Source organism: Melanerpes formicivorus, unplaced genomic scaffold, assembly GCF_026170545.1.
Source record: "Melanerpes formicivorus ecotype bairdi unplaced genomic scaffold, bMelFor1.0.p_v2 SCAF_28, whole genome shotgun sequence".
In the NCBI taxonomy this organism is placed as follows: Eukaryota; Metazoa; Chordata; class Aves; order Piciformes; family Picidae; genus Melanerpes; species Melanerpes formicivorus.
The window spans coordinates 330049-357500 of NW_027142380.1; positions in this window are offsets into that span (position 1 = coordinate 330049).

Consider the following 27452-nt stretch of genomic DNA (forward strand, 5'->3'; position numbering starts at 1 on the left):
CAGGCCAGGTTGCCATTGGCCTTGGCCACCTGGGCATGCTGCTGGCTTGTGTTCAGTTGGTCCACCAGCATCCCCAGAGTCTTCGCTGGGCTGCTTTCCAGCCACTCTTCCCTGAACCTATAGCATTACTTAGGGTTGTTGTGACCAAAATACAGGCCCCAGTACTTAGTCTTGTTAAACCTCATTCCATTGATTTAATGTGTCTAGATCTCTGCAGTGCCTTCCTACTGATGAGTAGATCAACACACCTGCTCAGTTTAGTGTCATCTGCAAACTGGCTGAGGGTGCCCTTGATCCCTCTCATCCAAATCATTACTGAAGACATTAAACAGAGCTGGCCCCAATACTGAGCCCTGGGGGGCACTGCTTGTGACTAGCTGCCAGCAGGATTTAATTCTGTTTATCACAACTCTTTGGGCCTGGCAATCCATCTGGTTTTAATCCAGCAAAGAGTACACCTGGCTGTGCCATGGGCTGCAAGTTTCTGGAGGAGAATGCTGTGGGAGATGGTGTCAAAAGAAAGGTTTTACTTAAGTCCAGGCAGGCAATGTCCACAGCCTTCCCCTCATCCACTGGGTGGGTCACCTGGTCATAGAAGGAGATGAGGTCAATCAGGACCTGCCTTTCACAAACCCCTGATGGCTGGGCCTTGATCCCACTGTAATCCTGCACTTGCTGTGTCAGCACACCCAAGATGAACAGGTCCATAATCTTCCTTGGTACCAAGGTCAGGCTGACGGGCCTGTAGTTCCCAGATCCTCCTTTTGGCCCTTTTTGTAGATGGGTGTCACATTGGCAAGCCTCTAATCATCTGGCACCTTCCCTGTTAACCAGGACTGCTGACAGATGGTGGACCTTGGAAAGTTCCTGCATCAGCTCCCTCAGCACTCTTGGGTGGATCCCACCTGGCCCTGTAGCATCCAGGTGGCATAATGGGTCATTAACTGATTTCTCAAATGCCTTTTCATATTATCTTGGTTTTAGCCTGTCAGAATGTTAGGTTTTACTCAGGTTCTTGAAGTTGCCTTTTGATTTTTAATAGCCTTCTGCTAATTGTTAGCCTTTGACTACATTTTTTTTGATAAGTGGCAGGGTAATTTATCAATCTTTTGCCTTTAAAAATGTTCTGTTCCCCCTGCAAACATTCAGCTCACAGCAGCTCTTTGTTTAAACAAGTATTTTATTATGCAGCTCCCTTTGTCAGAACTGCAGAGTAGCTGAGCCTCTGGTCGCTTACTGCTTTTGTGATACCTGTGGAACTTCATCCTGGGGTGCATCAAGAAAAGTGTGTCCAGCAGGCCTAGGTAAGTTCTCCTTCCCCTCTGCTCTGCTCTGGTGACACCACACCTGGAATACTGTGTGCAGGTGTGGGCTCCCCGATTCAAGAGAGACATGGCTCTGCTGGAGAGAGTCCAAGAGAGAGCTAAGAGGATGATTGTGCGACTTGAACATCTCTCCTCTGAAGAAAGGCTGAAAGAACTGGGACTGTTTAGTCTTGAGAATAAACCTTTAGAATAAAACCTTTAGAATAAGCCAAACCAGGTTGGAAGAGACCTTCAAGATCATCGTGTCCAACCCATCAACCCACCCAAACAGCTAACCCATGGCACCAAGCACCCCATCAAGTCTCCTTCTGAGCACCTTCAATGACGGCGACTCCACCACCTCCCCGGGCAACCCATCCCATAGCGCAATCACTCTTTCTGTATAGAACTTCCTCCTAACATCCAACCTGAACCTCCCCTGGCGCAGCCTGAGACTGTGTCCTCTTGTTCTGGTACTGGGTGCCTGGGAGAAGAGACCATCATCAGCCTGTCTACAACCTCCCTTCAGGTAGTTGTAGAGAGTGATAAGGTCACCCCTGAGTCTCCTCTTCTCCAGGCTAAGCAGCCCCAGCTCCCTCAGCCTCTCCTCATAGGGCTTGTGTTCCAAACCCCTCACCAACTTTGTTGCTCTTCTCTGGACTTGTTCCAGCAAGTCAACAGCTGAAAGGGGACCTTATCAGCATCTGTAAATATCTGAAGGGTGAGTGTTGAGATGAAGGTGCCAGTCTCTTTTTGGCCCAGTGACAGGACAAGGAATGGGTGCAAGCTAGGAGGTCCCACCTCAATGCAAGGAGACAATTCTTTACAGTGAGAATGACCGAGCACTGGAACAGGCTGCTCAGAGAGATTGTGGAGTCTTCTCTGAGACTTTCAAAATCCACCCGGATGCATTCCTGTGCGGCCTGCCCTAGGTGATCCTGCTTTGGCAGGGGGGCTGGACTCGATCTCTGGAGGTCCCTTGCAATCCCTAACACTCTGTGATTCTGTGACTCGTTGTAAAACAGACGACACAGTCTCAAGCTGCACCAGGGAAAGTTTAGGCTCGAGGTGACAAAGCTCTTCACAGAGAGAGTTGTTAGCCATTGAATGTGCTGCCCAGGGAGGTGGTGGAGTCACCATCCCTGGAGGTGTTCAAGAGGGGATTGAGCGTGGCACTTGGTGCCATGGTTCAGAAGTCATGAGGTCTTGGGTTGACAGGTTGGACTTGATGATCTTTGAGGTCTTTTACAACCTTATTGATTCTGTGATTCTATGAAAACCGATTTCTGCCTCTCTACACAGGTAGGACACTAGATGGAGCTGTGATTCCTCACATTCACGCTCGGTTGGCTGTGCCGGCCTGATGCATGCAGCCTGTGTCAACAGACCCTGTCACTGTAGACGTTGTCATCTGTTTTTAATTAGGAAGGCACTTGCTGACAGTTCTAAATTAACTCCGCTTCTCACTCATAAGTAAAGATCAAAATATTTTTTGATGTTTATGTAGGCACAGACCAAGCCCTGAAAAGAGTTAAACAATGTGTGTGCCTTGCACTGTCAGATTTGACGCTGCAGGAACCCCAGGCTAGCAGCTTTGCTGGTAGCATTAGCCGAAGAATTACACCGTATAGAATAAATTGTGGTTAACCACGTTGTTGTGAGGCACTGCTTGGAGAAGAGCAGCACACTGCTGTGTGTGGTGTGCAAGGCTCTTTCTGCACCCACATTGATTCAAGTGCTATTTGTGCAGCTGTCCAGTAACTTTATGGCAGAGCTCATTGCAGCTAAAATTCAGCAGGGGCATGAGCCTGAGCTTAGGACTGTATGTGCATTAAACTCCAAAAGTGGTAAATAGTTTATTTCAACACTGCCTTTTTTGAACCCACAGAAAAATGTTTTGATCCAGTCTACCTATTTGAACAAGACAGAATTTTCTAATAGATTATGTTGGTTTATAAACTTTAGCAAGTTTAGATTGTGTTTGACTCCCATTTCCCATTACAGGACAAGGCCAGGATTTGAGGATCATCAGAGGGCTGAAGCACCTCTCCTATGAGGACAAACTGAAAGAGCTGGGGCTATTCAGTCTGGAGAAGAGAAGGCTCTGAGGAGACCTTATTGTGGCCTTCCAGTATTTTAAGAGGGCCTACAAGAAAGCTGGGGAGGGTCTTTTTAGGGTGTCAGGTAGTGAAAGGACTAGGGGGAATGGAAAAAACATAGAAATGGGTAGATTCAGATTCGATGTTAGGAAGAAATTCTTCACCATGAGGGTGGTAAGACACTGGAACAGGTTGCCCAGGGAGGTGGTAGAGTCCCCATCCCTGCCGGTTTTTAAGGCTAGGCTGGATGTGGCTCTTGGCAACCTGATCTAGTGTGAGGTGTCCCTGCCCATGGCAGGGGATTGGAATTAGATGATCCTTGAGATCCCTTCCAACCCTAACAATTCTATGATTGTATGACTTGTGTGATAGGTTATAGTGAGACTTCAGCAGTGTGAGCAATGCCAGACTGCCGCAGGGACTCAGGGTTGGAAAAGTAGAATGCTATTCATCATATTCTGCAACATTGTCACCTCTCAGTGTTTCTGCTGTTGTTCTGTTGGCATTGGAAATCTATAATTTGAAATATTTAAGAGAAGGAAGCTTGTGAGCCCTCAGACTCCTTATTAGAACTGTCGCACTGTGAAGGGAGCTGATTCAGTGCAAGATGACAAATGTTGTGCATTGTGTTTTGAACTGATGATGACATGTACAGAAAATCCCATCAGGCTTATTAAGGTTTAAGGCATTCATGCCAAGATCATTGATGGGCTGAATACATCATTACTGAGGGTGTAGAACTCCCATGTTTCTAAACAGGAAGCTGCTTTCATATATCAAACAAAAAGAATGGGAAAGAAAAATAGAAAGTTCTGCAGAAAATTGAAGCACGGTGTCCAAGCCAGCCTTTTTTGGAAGGGAAGAATGGGTGGAAGGAAGAGAATAGATGGTGTGGGTTGGAGCGGAAAACAAGAACCACTGGCGGAAAAAGATGCAGTCAGAAGCCCTGTTTATGAGTGAATTTTTTCATTGTTACCCAAATTAGTTTGAATGGAAGACAGATCCACTCCCAAATTTTGGAAACCTAGGCCAAGAATCCTATTTAGTTTTACAATGGCATTTGATCAGTTTATGATGTGGCTGAGTGCAATAGAAAGGGACTAGGCATGCTGACTGTCTGTGTGGGTGGACAGACTGTTGCAGAATACACTGCATAAACCTTTGGAAGAGTTGGGTAATGACTAACCACGAAGGGAGGGTTTAGCAATGGTTTTGTCTATAGGGTACATAGTAAACATGGAGATTGACTTGCTAAGGGTGCATATGGAAGTCTTTGGAAGGGATCAGAGTATTCCAATGTAAGTATGGAATTAGAAGGATGTTATTTCGTCCAGACTGTGGACAGTGTTCCTTAGCCTTAAATGGAAAAGGTTTGTTTATTTTTGTGTGTGTGATGATAATAAAGTATTCACGTGGAGACATAAAATAGTTCTTGAATACCATTGTAGTTCCAGAAATTTCACTAAGCCTAATCTGTGCTTATATATTTAGATCATGAAATATCTTTAATGCCTCAGGTAATTTCAGTAAACCTAATCTGTGCTTATATATTTAGTTCATGAAATATCTTTAATACCTCAGGTAATTAATGCCTTTCCAGTTTCTCTTTGCATTTAATGATGAAAATTGCTCTAGGTTTTAGAACCATTTTCGAAATTAATTGTCTGAGTAAGACCTGTGCTTTATCCATCTGCGCTGGCTAAACATGATGCACTTTGATCGCAGTCTGTTGGCTCATGTCACCCAAGGCCCATGTCAGAATATAGCAGCTCTCTGCAGCAGGTGATCTAGTGTTCTAGACTATTTCTGGATGATTTGAGCAAGAAACTTTCACCAGTGTGTTTAAACTGTTTGGCAAGTAGAAGCTTCAATTCCACAAACTCTATTGCAATGGTGGATCATTTTTAGTCTGTACAGGAGACCTTAGTCCTGAAGGCACTTTAATCCTGCTCCTTCCTCAGTGCACAGAAAGGCTGCCATCATTGCAAAAGCCTTTGTCAGTGACAGCACAGTTTAATACATGATTCATAGTCTGATCACTACCCAGCAGAGTTCACAGTTGTGGCACATCTGCTACAGTAAATTTTCTTTTGCTCAAATCCACTAAACTGTTGCGCAGCAAAAATTCTAGGTCTATATAAATCATTGCATCAAGTGTGCATGTCAACAGACCCTGCCACTCAATCAGGGTGAAGCACTGTGCAAAGTTTTGACCAAGGAAGTCATATAGTCTCTTCTCCAATGTGCCCCTGTACTCTGCTTTGGTTAGGCCACACCTTGAGTACTGTGTCCAGTTCTGGGCCCCTCAGTTTAAGAAGGACATCAAAACACTTGAACGTGTCCAGAGAAGGGCAACAAGGCTGGTGAGAGGCCTTGAACACAGCCCTATGAGGAGAGGCTGAGGGAGCTGGGATTGTTTAGCCTGGAGAAGAGGAGGCTCAGGGGTGACCTCATTGCCCTCTACAACTACATGAAAGGTGGTTGTAGCCAGGAAGGGGTTGGCCTCTTCTCCCAGACAACCAGCACCAGAACAAGGGGACACAGTCTCAAGCTGCGCCAGGGGAGGTTTAGCCTCGAGGTGAGGAGGAAGTTCTTCACCGAGCGAGTCATTCCTCATTGGAATGGGCTGCCCAGGGAGGTAGTTGAGTCATCAACCCTGGAGGCATTCAAGGGGAGATTGAACGTGGCACATGGTGCCATGGTCTAGTCATGGGGTCTGTGTTGATAGGTTGGACTCGATGATCCTCGAGGTCCTTTCCAACCTAAGTGATACTGTGATACTGTGATACTGTGATACAGTTTTGTGGGATTCTCAAAGAACTTTCATGAAAGCAAGCTTTTTGCTTTTAAAAAGAGGAAAGTGTGCTGCTCTAAATTTAAGTTAAAATATGCAGAACATCAGGTATAAAGCCTATGGCTGTCATCATTAAATGCATTTCTGAATTCTTCCAGAGGCTTCAAATTTCAGTGGCAGGGAAAAAATTGAAACAAGTAAATGGTGCTCCAAATCTTGAATTCTTTAAATAACCTCTGCAACAGAAGACTGTAACTCTGTCATTAATCCTTAGCATATAATTCCTCTGATTAAGTTGGCTTTTTCTGCTGTAAAAGTGACACAGGCTAGGCAGATAATTACCTTTTCTGCAGCAGGTAACTTGTCCTCTGCTGTAGGTGGTGTGCTGAAGCAGTGTTTTCATTTGTTCTGTAGGATCTATAGTTACTGCTTTTTAGTAAAACAGTTGCCTCCCCCAACTGCCCAGATGCTGCATTCCAGTGGTTAGCAGAAGTCTGAGGAAGAAATGAGATATCAACAGATCACATCTGAGAGCTAATTTGATTTGTTCTACATTTGTAATGCATTCCTCCAAGCAAAATTCTTGTTGACTGAGGTGCTGTTTATAAAAGGCAAGAGATCCAAAGCTCCACTACAACTCAGGGTATGCTGGAGTTATGTTGAACACAACTCTTAACAATATTTTATATTAAACTTTCTGATTGTTATTGCTGCCTGCTGGTGCTATTTCTCTCTTAAAATCATCCTATCCATAAAGTGCAGCCTCTAACTTTAGCACCAGCTATCATAGTATCATAGTATCATTCAGGGTTGGAAGGGACCACAAGGATCATCTAGTTCCAACCCCCCTGCCATGGGCAGGGACACCCCACACTAGATCAGGCTGGCCAGAGCCTCATCCAGCCTGGGCTTAAACACCTCCAGGGACAGGGCCTCGACCACCTCCCTGGACAACCCATTCCAGGGTTTCACCACTCTCATGGTGAAGAACCTCCTCCTCACATCTAGCCTGAATCTCCCCACCTCCAGCTTCATTCCATTCCCCCTAGTCCTGTCACTACCTGAGATCCTGAGAAGTCCTTCCCCAGCCTTCCTGTAGGCCCCCTTCAGATACTGGAAGGCCACAATGAGGTCACCTCGGAGCCTTCTCTTCTGCAGACTGAACAGCCCCAACTCCTTCAGTCTGTTCTCATAGGAGAGGTGCTCCAGCCCTCTGATCATCCTTGTGGCCCTTCTCTGGACACCTTCCAGCACCTCCACATCCCTCTTGTAATAGGGGCTTCAGAACTGGACACAGTACTCCAGGTGGGGTCTCACCAGGGCTGAGTAGAGGGGAAGGATCACCTCCCTCGACCTGCTAGCTAATGGAGAATTTCCTCCATGAAGGCCTCATTAAGTCTTCAGAACTTACTTTTCCTGCATTCATTCCCCAAAACCCAAACTAAATCCAGCAATGCTGCATGCAGCTTCCACATTCACAACGTCCTATGGGTACTGCGAAAGATCTCTCATCTGTACCCAGTCCTAAAGCCAGCTTTCATAGCTAGTTCTTCTTTGTTGGGACAGTGTGATATCTGTACAACTTTATCCACCACCTCCACGCCACCCACCCCACCCCTTATGCACAGTCCCATGAGTTAAAGAAAAATATTGCAGATGTGGTGTTTCCAGCACTGAATGTGAAATGTATTGTGTCATTTTCTTCCCCCATGCCTTTCCCGCCAGTATCTACAGTTTTGGTACTATAGTACCATAAGTTTGGGTACTATTGCCTCACAGAAAGGTTACAAAGTTCCATTCTTGTGAAGGGCTCTCGACAGTCTCCATCTTATTCCTACCTTTCTGGTACTAGTCATCACACACATTTCTGAAAAGAGGGTGAGCACTGTTCTTTGGCGCAGCTGTGCAGAGAAGACAGTCAAACAGAGAAGTTATCACAGTTACAAGACTGATCTACTGCTTCTTGGTACAGTGTCTTTTCTGCTGTCTGGACTCTTTCAGTACAGTACCATCTGTCATAATCTTGATTTCTTTTTTGAAAAGGATGCAAGCTATACATCTGATTCTGTATAGGTGATGTATTTGAGCACAAAAATGCCATTTCAGAGGATGTAAATAGGAGCACCAACTAAATCTCCCTTTCATTTTCCTTCTTTTGTAGCCTATAGCTACTTAAATACTCTGTTTCAGCTGTAATCTCTAGTATGATTTCAAGTGAGATTGATAGAGTTGTGGTTTTGGTTTGGTTTGGGGTTTGGGTTTTTTTTTTATTGTTTTTGTTTTGTTGGTTGTTGTTGGGGGGTTTTTTGTTGGTTGGTGAGTTTGGGGATTTTTGTTTGTTTGTTTTTTTTCATCTCTGTTCCCTTCTAACTAGTATTTAGGGTTTTATAAAAGAAAAAAAAAGGCAAATGTAAACATCAGTAAACACTTGAACACCTACACGTTGATGAAGCTTCTGCATTGATCTCATAGAAGGCATGTCAGTAAAGTTGTTAGAGGACATCTGCCACACAGGACAAAAGTCTGCAACTCTTTTAAACTACAGTCACAAACTGCAGTCTCAGTTTTGAGCTGATGATAATCTCAGTTTCCTAGTAGGAGAAATGTCAGGTCCATGACTTCCTTCTCAAAAAAACCCTCAAAACCCAACACAACTATTCTCAACTTCATGATGAAGTGCAGCTGTATAAGGAAGGATTTTAACTTTTGGTCTGTTCAAAGCATGCATCTCTGAAACATTTGTTTTCTGTTCAAGGTGTTTCGACCCTGAAGTCCTCTTCTTGTGCTGAAGGGAAGGTGTTAGACTGTGAGTTATGGAGTATCCTTTGAGCTGGTTGTCCACCCACTCATTTTTCTGTTTAATGTAAGCCTTGCCTGTGGCATTAGCAGTTGCATTGTGCTAATGTTAGTCATAATCCCTAGGATTTTTATTTCTGATGAGAGTTAAATGATGGCTGAATATCGAAAGCCAAGGAGTTCTGTGTGCAAAGAATACATCAAAATATTTGGAAAAATCTTTTTTAGTTTGGCTTAAAAATTTTCAGTGTCCAAATATCTAACACGGAATCATAGAATCAATAAGGTTGGAAAAGACCTCAAAGATCATCAAGTCCAACCTGTCACCTAATACCTCATGACTACTAAACCATGGCACCAAGTGCCATGTCCAATCCCCTCTTGAACACCTCCAGGGACGGTGACTCCACCACCCCCCTGGGCAGCACATTCCAGTGGCTAACAACTCTCTCTGGGAAGAACTTTCTCCTCACTTTGAGCCTAAACTTTCCCTGGCGCAGCTTGAGACTGTGTCCTCTTGTTCTGGTGCTGGTTGCCTGGGAGAAGACACCAACCACCTCCTGGCTACAACCTCCCTTCAGGTAGTTGTAGAGAGCAATAAGGTCTCCCCTGAGCCTCCTCTTCTCCAGGCTAAACAATCCCAGCTCCCTCAGCCTTTCCTCATAGGGCTTGTGCTCGAGGCCTCTCCCCAGCCTCGTTGCTCTTCTCTGGGCACGTTCAAGAGTCTCAATGTTCTTCTTAAATTGAGGGGCCCAGAACTGGACACAGTACTCAAGGTGTGGCCTAACCAGTGCTGAGTACAGAGCACAAAGACTTCCCTGCTCCTGCTGGCCACAGTATTCTTGATGCAGGCCATATATACAGTCTCTGTGGTATCATCTTCTTCTAGCTGGAGATGAATTATTTTCTTCCTGTGTCCCTCTGCTTGGGGACATTCTAGTCTTGATTTTTGTTTCCACTCTTGAAACCTGCAGTTACAGTACTGCTTGAATTTTCTTCTGCATGCCTACCTGATGGGTGCACGTCTGTGTGATGGATGAGAGAAAATTTCCAGGAACTAAGCTTATCAGTACTTGCTGATAAAAGTGCTTGCAGGGCCTACGTTGGAATTGTTTGCAGTGTCTGAGCAGCATGGGGAACTGACACAAGTAGAAGATGTGTACCATTAACCCGCATCTGCTCTCTTCTTGGTTCAAGGAGCAAGAGCTGCCTAATCCAATGCTGCAGCTGAGGGAAAATATTTATTAACCTGAAGTTTAAACTAACATTAGAGTCCCCTTAGTGAAGACTAGAGGTTTCAAAGTCCTGTCTTGAGCTCATTAGTACTGAAATGAAGCTGGAACACTTACAAGAGAGTTCAGAAGAGCTGAATGTAGGGGGAATTGTGGTCTCACAAGAAAAAAGTCCAAGGAATATATGGAAGCTATCCCCATTCATCAGACTTAACCTCTTACAAGTTTTTACATTTTCTTAAAAACAAACCAAAACCCCCTCAGCTAAGTATGTGGCATTTGAAAGACTATGTTCAACTGAAATTTGACATGATTGTACAGTAAGTTGTTTAGGTTTTTTTCTTACTTTACCAGGCTATATTGCCCTGTATCTTATAGAGCAGAATTGTGAGATTCCTGTACAGAAAGGTTGTAAATAGAGCATGAAAATATACAATGTAAGCAGCCAATTTGCCTTGAGCAGTTTTTTTTCTCTCTTGCACAGGGTCCTGTTGCATAACTGTTCTCTTCAGTCTGGCTCTGACATTTATGGGCTGGATGGTTATGTGAGACACTAAATCTGATCATTTTCTATTTCTAAGGATTAGGAATTTCTGGAGAAATCTGAAAGTTATTCACACAGTAATTGCATCCAGAGAAACAAGGGTTAATTTCCATAGGATTCCTTCCCAGAGTTTCCCACAGATAAATATTCTTTCTGAATTAGGAGTGAAGTTAATATTTTGTGTCCTTTGAGCAGTTAAGCTTGGGGCAAGAGGTTTTGTCTCTCTTTTTTTTTTCTCCTTTCCACTACTTGCTGTTGTAGGGTGTTGTGTAGAGTGACTCAATCCTTAATGTGTGTCTGAGAGCAGCAGAACCAATTACTGCAGGTCATGCTGACCTCAGGCTAAGTTGCTTTTGTTTTTAAGTTGCTTATTAGTTACCCTTCTAACCCAACATCCTTTGTTTCAGACAGAAAGCCATTGCAGGAATGCAATAGCAAGGGAAGGAGGAATGCTTCATTCATAAATCTGAGAGCATTTATAAAGAAGGCTATAAACTATGTAATTTCTTTCATCTGTAGAAAAGAAAGCAGGATATTGCAATTAAACATTTTGTTCAAGGTTCCATGCTAAGACCAAGGCAGAACTGCAAATAGGGTACATTTCTATCTTTTATAAATGGTCTCAAATCCTCCAGCCCAGTGATGTGGGCTGGTCCAGGAGTACATGGATCATTGTTTCTGCTACTGTACTGGTGATGTGGAAGAAGCTGGTACCTCCAATACTGAAGGCATTGGAAGAGGAATTTAAGTGAACCTACAGGATAAAATTTACTTTCTTCTAATACATAATGCAAATAAGTGAGTAATACTAGTAGAAAATAAGATTCAGGTTTAAGATTTCTCTGTGGATTTCATATTAAAAATTAAAAGATGACATTATTGAGTGTGAGTCTTAAAAAAAAGATTGATACCCAATAGATCAGTCTCCTTATGGAGAGCTCATAGTGATTGACCATACTTCTGTAAAGTTTGAGTTACCAAAAGGTACTCAAAAGAGAATGCAAGGCTAAGAAATGAAATGAGATCTTCCTATTTGATTCAAGATAAGAAATTGCAGTTTTATTCTAGTGCTTTCTTACTCTGGTGCTACAGCCCAGTAACTCAGGTGTCATTAGCACAGCTGATTCTTGTAAAAGGAGTTTTGTACTTGAAGCTCTGCATTTATACCAGGCAGTAAGCAGACTTGATTGAAACTCTTGACATGCAAACTCCTTGTCTCTGCATTTCAGTCTGTTCTTAGCTACATCACAGGTGTTTTGAGAACTTGTCTGCAACATATTTTGATAGCCACATACTATATCTGCAGTAGTTATTGCTGTAAATTTCCATGGGCAATCTGGGAAGGTGGATTATACTACCAGATCTGTTCATAAGGGTTATGTCCTGCAAAGGTATTACAAAGATACAGCTGCAACTGCATTTAGTTAAGCTTCATTTTTCTAACACTCATTATTTAATGCTAGGCCATATGATATTAATTGCGTACTTTGAAAAATACCTTGTTTGTTGGAAATTTTCTGTAGCCTTGTTCCTTACTATCTTTTCAGTCATCTTCATAACCAAACATCTGCTCAGTTTCTGTATGATTGTGGTTGTGGATCGTTGGATTTTGGTAAGAGAGAAACACACTTTGGGTTGTATTTTTTAGTGGCTTGTCAATATTAGCACAAGACATACATAACATGAGAATGCAGCTCATCAAGAATCAACAAACTGATGGGTGAATGTGTACTCTGTCATCAATAACTTGTGAACAAGAAGGAGCCCTGTGGGAACCATGCTGGTTACATAAGTTGCACCTGGGACTCATCCTCTTGAAATCCAAACTAAGCTCCCCACTCCCCCAAGTACTTTAAGATACAAGCCTCCTTGATTGTGGTTGACAATATGGCTCACGGAAGGTACAGGCCCTAGCATGTGATACGCCTTAGGTTGGAGCAAGATGGAGCACTGCAAGTTGAGATGCCTTGTAGTCTCTCTGAGCTGTACCTTGGGGTGCAGAAGATGAAAGCTTCAACAGTGTGAAGCTCTGCGTGGGCTGTGTTTGGCCCACAGGCTACATTCACCATCCCTCATGTTTCGGAATGTAGAACTTTCCAGCCTAATACAGATTGTTTGGTTTTTTAACTGTTTAACAAAATAGAACTTGTAATTATCTGACCCTAAGTGGGAGTCACTTAAAATGCATTAGTCAAGGCCAAAGGAATTTCCATTTCACCCATGGCTCACACAAACCCTCATTCTAGGCTCTTTTATGTTGAGAAACTGCCAGCTCAACTGCAGACGAACCATTTTTACTGGCATGATGTTGCTCGTATTGATGCCAGCCATTCTGTCTTTAAACTTGGGCTTTTACACTGTAAACCTGCATATCCCTTGGGTACCCTTTTGCACAAGCATGAACTCCCCACTTAGCTCTGGGCCTTCTTTGAATCTTGAGACTGCATTGATAAACCACAGCACCCCAGCTTACCCTCTGTGGCTTCATCAGGGAGACTTAAATTCTGAGTAAATTTTACTTGTTAGAGAATTGAGGCAAGCAACTGAGAAGAGCCTTGCAGCTAGGCAAAACGACCTCTCTAAAACAAACCAGAATTCACTAGTTATCTAGATTACAGAGTGCCCTGTTCAATAATTTTCACAAAGTGTTTCAGACCACAAAGTTTGTCTCTGGTAGACTCCAGCTTCTTCAGGATACTGACAGTGGCATCATTCTTCTCTCCTGCTCTTTGCAAAGAGTTTTTCTCCATATTTGGTAAGAAGTCCCTTTGCAGAGGGATGGAAATTCACTTTTAAAATCAGTGCTTGTTACTCAAAATTTCTACTGGTTTTGGCAAAATACCCTCTCTCACATGTAATGTCCCATTCAGATCTGTAGAGGTCAATGTACAGCTTGAGTTTAGATACATCTTACCTTCCAGAGCAAGGAAATGCAAGGAGACTTTGTCTTTTCCTTGTCCTTACAGAAAGCATCTACAAAAGTGAAGAGGCATCAAAAGTGATCATAATACAAAAATATTCTTAATGGGGGGAGTTATGTGAATAACCAGGTGCAATGGAGGAAGGAAAACTCTGTGTGCAAGCAGTCCTTTGGCCAGCCCTATGGTTTTAATGACTTGATGACCTGGGAGGAGGTGGGGAGTATTTTTCCTGTGTTTCTTCTGGAATTTCTCTGATCAATAGAATTTCCAATAGCTGCACAATGGAATGACAAAAATGGTCTTGTTTCTTAAGAAATGTCTCTGGTGGCAGTTTTTAAAGGTCTGGGAGTTTCCCTATTGTATTTAATGGGCCTTTGGCTCATAAACACAATTAAACAAAGAAACAATAGATCCCTAGGGGAATTTTAAAAGCTGAAGTGTAGGAACTTTAATAATATTATGAGGACCTAATATGTCTGATGTGGGAACTTAAATCTGAGGCAAGAATTTTGAAAAGAATGTTGGAAGTGAAGATTTAATTACATGATTTATTGTTAATCATTTATTATTATATATACACTGCCAGGGGCACTCCTGGTGCTTTACAGATGATTACAGAATAGCAATTCCCAGATCAAAGATCTTGATCATGCAATCTTTATTCATGTAAATATTCCCCATGGTGCCTGATCTTGTTCCATGTTAAAACTCAATAATCTCCCTCCAACACAGCCCATCACAGACAATTAAAAGGACTTCATCAAGAGAGCACTGATTAATTATCCTCCCCAGAACACTGAATGTTTTGGTGCCATATATTGTATGGATAAAAGATATCTATTGTGTTTTAGCAAACCTCACATTTTTCTGCAGCTTTAATTCTTAATTATAGTGTCAGCAAACATTAAGATTATTTTTATGATAAAAATGGCTTTTTTTCTGGAAGAAACAAATCCCATTGGCTTGTTCCCATATGTTTCAGACCCTGCTGATTTAATGGAGCCAATTTACTTGCATGCAATTCTTCCCTTCATGACCAATACAGAAAGTTTCACCTTCAAAGACAGATGCTGAATGTGAAACACTCCTGGGAGCTATGCAGATGCTGAAATCTCTTTTTGCAGAAGGTTCTGCTTTTCTTTGTTTCATCCTGTGACACTTTGCACTCCTCTAGAAATGCCACGGATGAGCAATGCACTTAGATGGCTTTCTTATTCTTCAGCTGAAATGGCTGTTGTTTATCCACTGGGTTGCTGTAGGCAGCCACAGAAGTGAACACAGCTTGTGCAGCCATCTTTTGGCTTATGTCTTTGAGACATAACAGCTCTGGTGGGGAGAGATTGAGGCAATTGTGTGCAGAAGGCAAAGGGAGCTTTTTTTCCCCCTTCCATCTGTTAGAGGGTTTTAATATAGCTTTTTGCAGCATGCTGTTCCATTCCTCTAAAAGCAGTGGCATGTAGCACAGAGAAGGATATGCTGGCTAGCAGTCTATGCTAAGATACATGCCTAAGATTCCGGTGTAGTTATCAGGATTCAGATTCCCATCTGCATATTGTTGGTCTAGACGTTGGGTAAGGAGTATTGCTAGAGGAGACAGTTGGGGTGATACCCAACATAATTGCCTGCTCTAGAAGATAATTTTTTCTTCTTCTTCTTTCTTTTTTCTTCTTCTTCTTCTTTCTTTTTTCTTCTTCTTCTTTCTTTTTTTTTTTTTTCTTCTTCTTCTTTATTATTCTTTTTCTTCCAAGGTTGTGTTGAATCATTAAGATTTAAACAGTCTACGGTGTCACACAGTTACTCAGGATATTAATGAAGTCTAGTACCTAGTGCAGGAATGGGCACTGCTCTGGCCAGTAGCCAGATGCACTGACCAATTTTATGTTTACAGCTAACAACAGGGAAGCAATTTTTCATGCAACTCAGAGTTACATTTAGAAACTTACTGCCCCAAAATGGTGTGGAGGTCAGAAATCTCTGTGGCTTGAAAATGGGACTAAGGCAATTTATGAAGGGCAGGTCCATTTGTGACCGTTAAGTACAATAGTTCTGGTGTACTCCTTCAGCCCTAGATTACTGATTGCTGAAAAGCAGGAGGATGTCCCCAGGGAAGACTTACTCTCTATGCTCACACCCTGTTTGTTATACTCTTTACCTTACTGCTGAAAACAATGCACTGGGGTAAAGGGAGCTGTCAGTTGAATCAACGTGATCGTTCTTACCTTCTCACATGTTTCAGGTTATTGGAAACTTCTCGTTTCAGACCCTAGTAGTGTGCCTCATCACATTATTAATCCTCCTTGTATTGTATGCACAACCACGCAACCTTTCCTATACTCCAACTCCTGTCTCAGCGTGCCTAGCGCTTAATTCTCAAGGAGGGCTGGTTTCTGGTTGCTACCAATTCTACACCTTAAATTCTGATACCCCTGAATCAATGACAAAGCTTCAGAGGCACCAGAGATTCACTGGAGTCATGGATCCCTGGGAGACTGCTCAGATTCAGCAGCAAAGAAATGCCAACTAACCTTAACAGCTCATTTCTAGGTCTCTCTTAAATGCTTTGAGTAAAAGCAGTTTTGATATGTGAGACTGAGGTCTGGCTATGAAGTGATTTACTTAAGGTACATATGAAGGAATTGTGAACCAGAATTAGAATTATCTAGACACAGATATGTCAAGTTTCTGGACAAATACTATAGCAGCATCTTTGGAGGGACTTCTGACATGTAATATTACCTTAAAAATCAGTTTTACAGTCACAGGAAGGTTTGACTGTCATCAGCAGAAGACATGTTCTTTCTCTCCCCATTCTCTTCCTCCTTTTCTTGAGCTATCACACTTTCCAGTGTAACATATTAGTAAAGACTGCATTTTGGTTTATATGAATAAAACCAGCTATATTGCACGGTAACTACATAGGACTACATATACCATTCTGTCCTCCTTGTTGGGAAACCAGGGAACTCCAGCATAAAATTGGCGTAAACTGAGGGGAACCATAACTGCCTTAGCTCCCACAGCTACATCCACCTCTGATCATAAGCCAGAGATCTTATGGTGCAAAATCTTTTGGGAGTGGGACAGAGTTATCTGTCAGTTACAATCTGTAGGCTGTCATTTCTCTGTTCTAGGCAGCCATGGGTACACAGGCCTAGTCAGAAGGCCCCTAAACATTTAATTTCTGTTAATTATACTTGTGCATATTCTGGCAATGCTTGAAAACCCAAACTGAGATTGGGATATCATTGTGCTAGGTGCTGAGCTAACACACAAGTCGTGTGTCCATTTTCAGTATGTCTTGAGCTCAGCAAGGAGCATCACTGCAAAAATGGAAGTGAAAGGTAAAGGATTACTGATATGGATTGTCTTAGCTCCAGTGAAAACAGCAGACATTCCCAGGTTCAGCTTTTCCCCCAAAGATATGATTTCCTGAACACTGAACACATTCCCTTCACTTTTGGAAGCATCTTTAGACAAGCCTTGTGTTGGTATAAAGCCTCACAACGAAGCCTGGAATTGTTCAGGTGATCCTGACATGATTGCAAACAATCTTCAGCAGTGAGTAGTAGGAGAATTGAGATTCACTTTATCCAGAGCTATATATTTTTTAAGTTTGCTGTAAATGGATGTTTAAGATACAAGTGACCTCCTGAAGACCTCAGGATTCAAAGAATAATCCAGAAGTGTCCATACAGGTTAGTGTGACCCACAAAATATCCATTACTCATTCCTCTTTAGCTTTAAAACAGCAATGCCTTTGTTTCTCTTTCTCCTTTTCTCTAACTTGAAGGCAATAACAGGACCTGTGGCTTTGCTCTGTGCATGTCACTGCCTGCCAAGAACAGCAGGCAAATGAGTAATACTATTCCTCCCTTGAAATTCTTTCCTTGAAGTGAAATTAATGGAGATCTTTACCATAAAAGAGATTAATCTACTCTTGTGGAGAGGCAGAGGAAGGGTTTTGACTTAGACTGGTTTACCCTGTTTTCAGTTAGTTTTATGATAGTGGTGGTGGTAATATCTAAAAAAGACAATGAGAAGAGGAAAAGAAGTATCCAGAGAACTCCTTGTCTTCTGGCAACTGGCTACTTAGAAGCTAATACAGCAAACTTAGGCAGGACACCATTGTGCTCAATATGGGAAATCCACTCACAACAAAAATACTTCTCCAGCCTCTGATGTTGGAATAGTGACTGTTAACCTATTTTTGTACCAAGAACTGGATGCTTCAGGACAGGACTTTGTAAAGGCCATCAGCTGAAAGAACAAAAGTCTGCTAACAAATGAGTAAGCTGCTATACTGAGTCTTCAAGGCCACGAGGTAACATATCACCAGTCTCCAGAGTAAAGGAGGAAATGAGTTGTAAAAGGACTTTCTTTTACTTTCTTGTGTTTAAAGAGTGTTCACTAAATTTTGGTGATATTATCACCAGACAAGCATTCTCTTGTAAAATTGATACCTCCCAGGCTACTTCTCGTTAGTAATGTAATAGTTGTGATTAAGTCATGGTGGTCTAAGGATAGAATGGAAGCTGAGCAGCCAGAGAGAGATGATATCTTTTATTAGGAATTTGTATGTACATTCTAGCTCCCCCGAGAGGCCTTAAAAGAATCCAGTGGGCAAATTTATAACAGAAGCTGGTGAATAAATGGGATGCTTTCTCACCTATAAACTTGTTCTCTCTGCTCATGGTGCAAGAATGATAGCAGGCCAGTGTAAGGAAGCAGCATCCACTATTGTTGCCTATGCTGTTTGCTATGTGAATAAACAAAGGAATTCTGTCTTCATCACTGTTCTTGCTATGATGAATGCTTTGGAAATGCTGATGGATGGATGGATTAGGAAAGAAAGATAAAAGTCTGACATGTCTTGCCAGGACTGAATTCATATATGGATTGAAAGTGCAGTGTAATTGCCACTCAGATCAAATTCTTTCATGAGCCAGAGCTGTCTAGACCAACAGCAGATATTTATTTTTAGGGTTGATCTTTGTAGGGTTTATTAGCTTTCCCTGGGGTAGAAGCAAGAGAGGGAAGAACACCAAATCCTCTTGAGCTTCCATTGTTCAAACAAACTACATAAAGCTTAGAGGGGAAAAAAAGAAACAACAAACTGAGTTCTGAGAGCGAGATGTGTTTTTGTGATGTTCCTTCTGAAATATTCTCTGCTTTAAATTGGCTTGAGGAATTAGTGCACTGAAACTTGCGTTTGAAAACTAAATGATGCATTGAGAGAAAAAGTAACTTTGTATCTCAAATAAAGGGCATGAGAATGAAGTTTTTTCTTTAGTTAAGACAATCCTGGGCAGATAATTCTACCAGTAGTTGTGATGTGTAGATAATGAGGTTTATAGGTTAGTATAATCCTAGATATGGTTCTGTTCACTAGAGCTACACAGGAAGAAGGAACCGGAGCCACTGTGCTAGTAGTACTCCTCTTTTAGCAAATTTGTCAGCCACTGCTAGGCACATGCATTGCTTCTGTATTTATGCTCACCTCTGTGAAACCCCTGCGAAGAAATCTTTTAAAGGTAGGAAGCACCAGCTTCTTCCTTATCTTCAGCTGGGCTGTGGGAAATGAGCAATCTGAAGGTGCGTTATGAAATTTTTCAAGTGGGCTACACAAATCAGAAAGCTGAAGAGGCGAACTTGGATGTGCTGTTAAACAACAAATCTTCTAAAGAACCTGGAGTGTGATCCTAGCAACATGATTTCACCACTTCGAAGTGTGTGCTAATATTCCTCTGCCATCTGTGGAGAAGACAAATCTTCTTAAGACTTGCAAAGTGTTCTAAGGATCTTACATTGAACATCTCTATACAAAATCAGTTTTTATTTCTACATCATTTTGTCTGACTAGGACTGATCTACCTAGCAAAGCTTGGTAGCTGCCTATTCATAATGTACCAACATCCCAGCACTGGGAAGTATTTATGCTTAAGACATGTTGAATCACAGACCTCTAGCAGTTGCTCTGAAGAGCCTTCCAGTTAAGGCAGAAGAAGATGTTTCTTTCACATACCCTTTTCAAAATGAGTTTATGGGGAGAATGAGAATTTAAAATAATGAATAGAATAGAATAGAATAGAATAGAATAGAATAGAATAGAATAGAATAGACCAGACCTTTGAGATCATTGAGTCCAACCTATCACCCAACACTATCTAATCAACTAAACCATGGCACCAAGTGCCCCATCTTGTCTCTTCCTAAACACCTCCAGTGATGGTGGCCCCACCACCTCCCTGGGCAGCCCATTCCAGTGGCCAATCATTCTTTCTGTGAAGAACTTCTTCCTAACATCCAGCCTGAAGCTCCCCTGGCACAGCTTGAGACTGTGTCCTCTTGTTCTGGTGCTGGTTGCCTGGGAGAAGAGACCAACCCCCACCTGGCTACAACCTCCCTTCAGGTAGTTGTAGAGAGCAGTAAGGTCTCCCCTAAGCCTCCTCTTCTCCAGTCTAAGCAACCCCAGCTCCCTCAGTCTCTCCTCATAGGGCTTGGGTTCCAAACCCCTCACCAACTTTGTTGCCTTTCTCTGGACACGTTCCAGCAAGTCAACATCTTTTGTGAACTGAGGGCCCCAGAACTGGACACAGGACTCGAGGTGTGGCCTAACTAGTGCTGCATGGAATTCCTGTTGGATATTCACGACAATTTCTAAGTGAGAAGTCAGTTGATAATTAGAAGTGGATGGCCTCTTTTCGCACCTCGCACCAAGTCCTTAGCATTATTGCTCTGCGGTGTTTTAAGAGCCCTTGCGGCTACCTGTGCTCTACGCTAACTTCCACTAGGTGGCACTGTTGTACCAAGTTAAGTAGGGAAGGGCTGCGCTCGGTCCCCCTCCAGCCCTGGGTGCTCTGCTCGACATACGGAGCAAAAGCAGGACTTGTGTATGAAATAGGTGCTTTGTCTGAGGGATTTGCTGTGTAGCTGCACAGGGAGGTGTTGAGAATGAAAAGGCACTCTGTAAAGTTCTGCAAATCTATCAGCTGGTTGATCAGGATTTACAGAGAGGAGCCAGGATTCCCACGTGTCAGTGACGACGTCTGGCCGAAACGGACAGGGTTTCAGCTTTGCTGTGATACCTGCAGTGTGAGTTCAGACTGCATGGCTGTGTATCAGCCGAGTTCTTTACATTTCTGTGCACATATATAATGCAATTATTGCTTACAGGTGGCTCAAAGAATCTGTAGTTTTAAAAACAGAGAATTTCCTTCTGGGAGCAGAAAGATAGAGCATCCCAGGTATTAGAAAAGAAAAAATTGCCCATGTTCTCATATGGGAGATGGGATTCAGTGTCCAGGATTAGAATATTGAATGTTCTGACTGCAAGTCCAGTGGAGGCAAGAATAAATTAGAATTGATTTTTGGGTTTCCTCCCAATTATGTCAATTGTCTTTTCCTCTGACATGCTGTTTCTATCATTTCTAGACAGATAATGAAGTTTTTATGTAATAGCAACTAAGACAAGTGGATCAGGAGCTTCTAGCCTCTATCTCACGACTTAAAAACAAATATCCATATAATTTCCTAACAGTTGACAAATTCATACTGCATAAAAGCAAATGCTTTCAGCAATCATAAACCAAAGTTTATTATTATACACTGTGGAAACTGTTGCAGTTTGTTGTTGCTAGACTCTTTCCAAGACATTTGGAATAAATTACTGTACACAAGAAATTGTTTACAGTTGTTTATGTTTTTAAGAGTAAAGACTTCATAAAAGCAGTCCTTCAGGAGATGAATGTGTGGCATGGTGTTATTCCATGTCTGAACTGGGTAGCTCCATACCACTGTAGTAGTTCCCAGTGCACAGCAATGTGCATGCATGTTCTGCTTGTCTACCTGGGAGTTTAAAAGCAGACAGCCTGGATGACAACACAAATACAAATACTTTGTTATGTGAAATGGCACTTAGTCTCTTGCTGTCTGTGGCTTCACAGGGTACAGCTGAAGCAAATGTCAAGGTGTAGCTGTATGATTCATCTGCCTTTGAAATGGGACCTTCTATATGCAGCCTCTGATTTCCCACCTCTTTGAGTTTTCCCCATATTCCCAGTGGGCAGTTGGATGGCAGTTGATGCCAGCTAGCTTCTTGATGTAGCTGGCTGTAGCTGTTCAAGACAAGACTCTGAATACATTTTTCTTATGATGCTCCTGTATCTTTCTCTGAGACACGACTATTCCCATTGCTTTTTGTTAGCTTTCCGCTTGTCCACTGTTTTGCTCTGGCTGGAGAGCTCTAGGAGTTGTAAAGTGAGAATGCCTGCAGGGCTCCAGAGATTTCTTGTTTCCAACAGGGCTACTTCCACTCTGACTCTGTTAGGATACCCTCCACACCAGCTGTAGTTTCTCTTCTGTCCTGTTCTTTGACCATAGTCTCACAGTGAAAAATACATTTCCTGCCCTGTGTGACCCTATTTGCTTAGGAAGACACTTTTTAAATGATGTTGCTAAACAAGACCCTCTATACTTACCAGGAAGAAGAATTTAAGGGCAGGATTAGTACTGCAACATTGCCAAGATAATGAGGAGTCCATAGAAATACTTTCCCAGCTTAGGGAGAACAAATCACAGTTGAGGGTGTCAAAGCAGAACCAAGCTTTGATTAGCCTTAAAATTTGAGGACATCTGGATCCAGATAAAAAGCTGTGGTCAACTTTCTTCTTTAATATGAACTGAATCCAGACAGCCTTGGACTTTGTGTTGAGCCAGTTCTGGAACCCATCCCCCTCTCTAACATTTATTCATCTATGTCCCTTTTTGAGGAGAGCTAAATTAAGAGAATTCAGCATTTTCACCAAGTAACTAAAACTTGGGTACTGCAAGAATTTAAGGGTTTCCTCCAAATTCACTATAGCCTTTGTGCCATATGCATTATGGTATTGTCTCTAATCACAGGTTCACATACTACTAAATCCCTGCTCTGTTTAAAGTGTAAGATGGATATTTCTCACTTAATGAGCAGCTATTTAATATCTTCTTTTATCTTCATTGCTCAGTGTATACCCTATGGCTTATTTACTGCACACTATTCAAAACCTGTTCTGAATACAGAATTATTAATTTCCTTGGGAGGTTTCCTTCAGCAGTCATGGTTATTGTATCTGGGTTCTTCACAGACATAGAAGAATCTATTTTCACAATGCCTCAATGAAGAGAGGGGATACTGCACCCCTTCTTGGACAGATGGCAAACAGAGATATCAAGACAAAGGCAAAACATTGCCAAAGGATTTGATTGTCTGGGATTCAATTTTGATTTTCTTTTTTTTTCCCCCCTGAGGTCATGGCACTGAAAAATAATTTGTATATTCAAGGCATAGGTCCTACTAATTCCAGTTCTAGCTATGAATGTTCAGCAGATTTGCAGATCAGGCTTTAGGGTCTCTTGCAGATCCCTGAGAAGATAATTGACAAGCTGTAAAACTGTAGATTAATTGATTTGCCTAGCAACAGATACAAACACTGTGATGAAGAGTGGGGTGGAGTCCAGTACTGCAGGAGCAGTATTCCTACATCTTTAGGAGAGACCTGGACTGATAAGCAGAGGGGTGAAAGGCTCAGTTCCCCTAATCCCAGATGAATTTTCAAATCCCTTTCTCCAGATGAACCCTGGCAGTGAATCCTCTCTTCCCTTTGCCTTTGTCACAGGGTCTATCTTTATCCTCTGGAGGCTCCTTTCCCTGGTGAGAAAGTTTTCTCCAGAAGGCAGGTCAAATCAGGAGCTTACTTTGGACACCATTACCAGCAGCCCAGTGGGGTAGGTGCTGTCCCCATTGACCACAGAGGGACCTGAAGGACACCATCCTCACTAAATGAAAGTTGCTCAGCATACAGGACCTACATTTCTCTCTGCTAGCTTCTCTTAAGCCTCACTGCATTTCTAGGCTCCCACTAGATAGTCCAACTAGCAGTTTCATCATCTTCCTCCCTCCCCCCATCCTGGGTCCTCCATCCTAAACAGATCTGTGTTTAGTTTTTGTCCTTGATCTGGACCTTGCCTCACTAAAGTGTGTAATCCAGCTTCTTTATGTTCCCTGCTGGTCTTGTACATTTTATCCTTTACATGAAGACAGTTTTGCCATCAGTTAAAAGCACAGGGGAATTGTGGACCTTCACCTGCTTTTCAGTGCTGGGAGGTATCTGAAACAGGTGGGAATGAGAGTACGCAGGAAAGATAATCCCAACAGTTCAAGCAATATAATCCTGTATGCTTCATGCTCAGTTTAGAAGAGTAAGTGGACTGGCACACACGCATGTGCACTCCTTTCCCATGATGCTGCTGCTGGGGAATGAAGGAGCTGGGATTGTTAGCCTGGAGAAGAGGAGGCTCAGGGGAGACCTTATTGCTCTTTACAACTACCAGAAGGTTGGTTGTAGCCAGGAGGGGGTTGGTCTCTTCTCCCAGGCAACCAGCACCAGAACAAGAGGACACAGTCTCAATCTGTGACAGGGGAAGTTTAGGCTCGAGGTGAGGAGAAAGTTCTTCACAGAGAGAGTTGTTAGCCATTGGAATGTGCTGCCCCGGGAGGTGGTGGCGTCACCATCCCTGGAGGTGTTCAAGAGGGGATTGGACATGGCACTTGGTGCCACAGTTTAGTAGTTATGAGGTGTTGGGTGACAGGTTGGACTTGATGATCTTTGAGGTCTTTTCCAACCTTATTGATTCTATGACTCTAAGATCTGAAATGAAAAAGGATATTTTTCTTTTACTTTACAAACTTTTACTTCGTATTACAGATATTTTCCCCCTTCAAGATATATTGATTAAAGTCTTTGAAACATAGTTTCTGAGTTTCACAGGAACAGCATGAGATTCTTGAATGATAAAACCTCTCTCCTTCAGGATCTTTTCTGAAGAATAGAGATATGGGGTTTTTTTTTAAGCATGGTCAAAAAGATGTATTTTCTGCAGCTCCATTTTTTGGGAGAGGTAGACTATGGTTAACATTTCCTTTTAAATAAATAAATTAGCCTAAGAGAGAGAGTCAGCATGGAAAATTTCAGACTGGATAGCTGAAGGTTGGGAAAACTTTCAGCAATTGTAAAGAGGATTTCAGAATGCATGGGAAGTGTCAAGCAACCTTTGTAATAATGCTACCAGCCCTTACTTATAAGAAGGACAATTATCAAATGTTTCAGCAAAATCATCTATGCCCCAGAAAGAGGCTCCATTTTAGTGCCAGATCCTTCAGGCTTAATACCTTTGTTACTAAATGAAGCCTGATTGCCAACCTCTAAGTACTTAGAAAAAAATGTTCCTACTTAATTCCCATTCATAGGTGTAATTCATGACTAGTCTGAACTTTGAGTGCACCTGTAAAGGCACTGTTGTGTGTACTGTATTGCTGGCAACAGTGACTGTAGTGAAATGGATCAACTAGATGCCACAGTTAAAGCATTTTCCTAAGATAAGAGCAATACTAGTCAATTAGAGCAATCCAGTCGAGATGAAAACCAGCAGAGATGGTAGGAAGATGAGATAACTGGCACTGCTGTTACCTGCGGAGTGTTTTCTAGAGAAACAGAAAATGTCACTCCCCAGCCTTACAGTAACATTAATCTGATGGTGAGGATATTAGCAGTGAGAACAAACACAGCCTATCTGTGGGTAAAGGTTATTGAAAGCTGAGCCTATCTTAATTTTGAGGGTGTGTGTGTATATGTGTAGGTGATGATGAGTTCTGAGATTGGTTTTCAGATATAATTTAGAGACCAACTGCGAGGAAACCAGTATTGGGGTCAGGAGCTCTACTGGGTTAAAATGCAGCTATGTCCTGTAAAAGGGGTATGTCTGAATGGGATCATCCCCCTCAACTGGTCCCTGGGCACAGTCAGTTACAGGATTGGTAAAAGCAAACACATTTTTGTGCATTTTGCCTTGTTCTGTTTTTAAAAGCCAAAGCAGAGGTATTTGGGCAGAATTCCTCCTTCAGGATGCTGCTTATTAAGTTATCATTGGTTCCACTGATGTATCAATCAATGGAGTTTATTTTCAAGGCATTGGAATTGGGTTACTGTCTTTTAGAATGTTGTTTGGCCTGCAGAATCTTTACAGATGCTAAGAGCAAATGGATCTAGTCAGAAGCCAAAAGCTCCACAGTCAGTTTGCAGAGTGAATTAAAAGCCTGCTTTGTCCAGCATTCGATTTTCAATCTCCTTTCTAGGGGGGAAAAAAAATAATAAAATAAACCCAGTAAGGAAGACCCTAAAAGAGAAATTTTGCTTGCAATACTCCATTCATAGGTGTGATGCAGAATGCTAATCTTGACACTTCATCAGATCTCTAACTCAGTTTTGTTTCTCCATCTTGTGGCAACGTGCTGGCATGCTTATGTCCCACCAACCTTCAGCACTGAGTATAGCAAATGTGTAGGAAAAGTCATCTGAAGAGGCTCAAGAAAGACAAAACAGAGACACAATATGGTACAATAAAGTGGTCAATTAAGAAAATAGGATGGCAACAATCTAAGACCAAGAAATCTACCCATTTTTTCTACTTGGTTTAATAGAATAGAATAGAATAGAATAGAATAGAATAGAATAGAATAGAATAGAATAGAATAGAATAGAATAGAATAGAATAGAATAGAATAGAATAGAATAGACCAGACCAGACCATATCGGAAGAGACCTTCGAGATCATCACGTCCAACCCATCATCCAACACCACCTAATTAACTAAACCAAGCACCTTATCAAGTCTCCTCCTAAACACCTCCAATGATGGTGACTCCACCACCTCCCCAGGCAGCCCATTCCAATAGACAATCACTCTCTCTGTGTAGAATTTCTTCCTAACATCCAGTCTGAACCTCTCCTGGTGCAGCTTGAGACTGTGTCCTCTTGTTCTGGTGCTGGTTTCCTGGGAGAAGAGACCAGCCCCTGCCTGTCTACAACCTTTCTTCAGGTAGTTGTAGAGAGCAGTAAGGTCTCCCCTGAGCCTCTTCTTCTCCAGGATAATCAACCCCAGCTCCTTCAGTCTCTCCTCATAGGGCTTGTGTTCCAAACCCCTCACCAACTTTGTTTCCCTTCTCTGGACACATTCCAGCAAGTCAACATCTTTCCTGAACTGAGGGCCCCAGAACTGGACACAGTACTCAAGGTGTGGCCTAACCATTGCAGTGCACAGGGGGGAAATGACCTCCCTGCTCCTGCTGACCACACTGTTCCTGATACAAGCCAGGATGCCATTGGCCCTCTTGGCTACCTGGGCACTTTTGGTGGGCTGGTTTCCCCTTCAGTCAACCTGATGTGCCTAGGAATCAGTTCTACAGGCCACATGAGACTTGCAGCACTAGAAGTACTGTTGGCACTCAGTAACTCTAGTTTCCAGCACCTTCTCTCTTTGGTCTGGATTTAACTCAGAAAGCAACAGCAGAAATTTCCGATGGCTGCATTTTCCTAGACAATACTCCCCTCAAAACAGAATGAACAAATTACCAATAACAACCTGCACAAAAGTCCAGACCACTTTCTCCTGATTCCCAAATGTACCCCTGTTTCAGTGGATTTTCATCCCCCACCTTAAAATTTCATAACAGTGTGACACTCCCTGTAGTCATGGAACTTTTAGTTCCATAATCAGCTTAGTTTTATGCCTTCATGTAGTATTTCTTCTTTCAGGAGTTAAAAAAAAATATATACCTATTGTTTTGGTGTAAGTTACCAGGACATTTCCTTTTCTTTTTCTGAAAACACATACTGTGGGTTTTTCACTTCAAGGCGGTCATAAGTAACTGTAGAGTGAAGTGAATGTA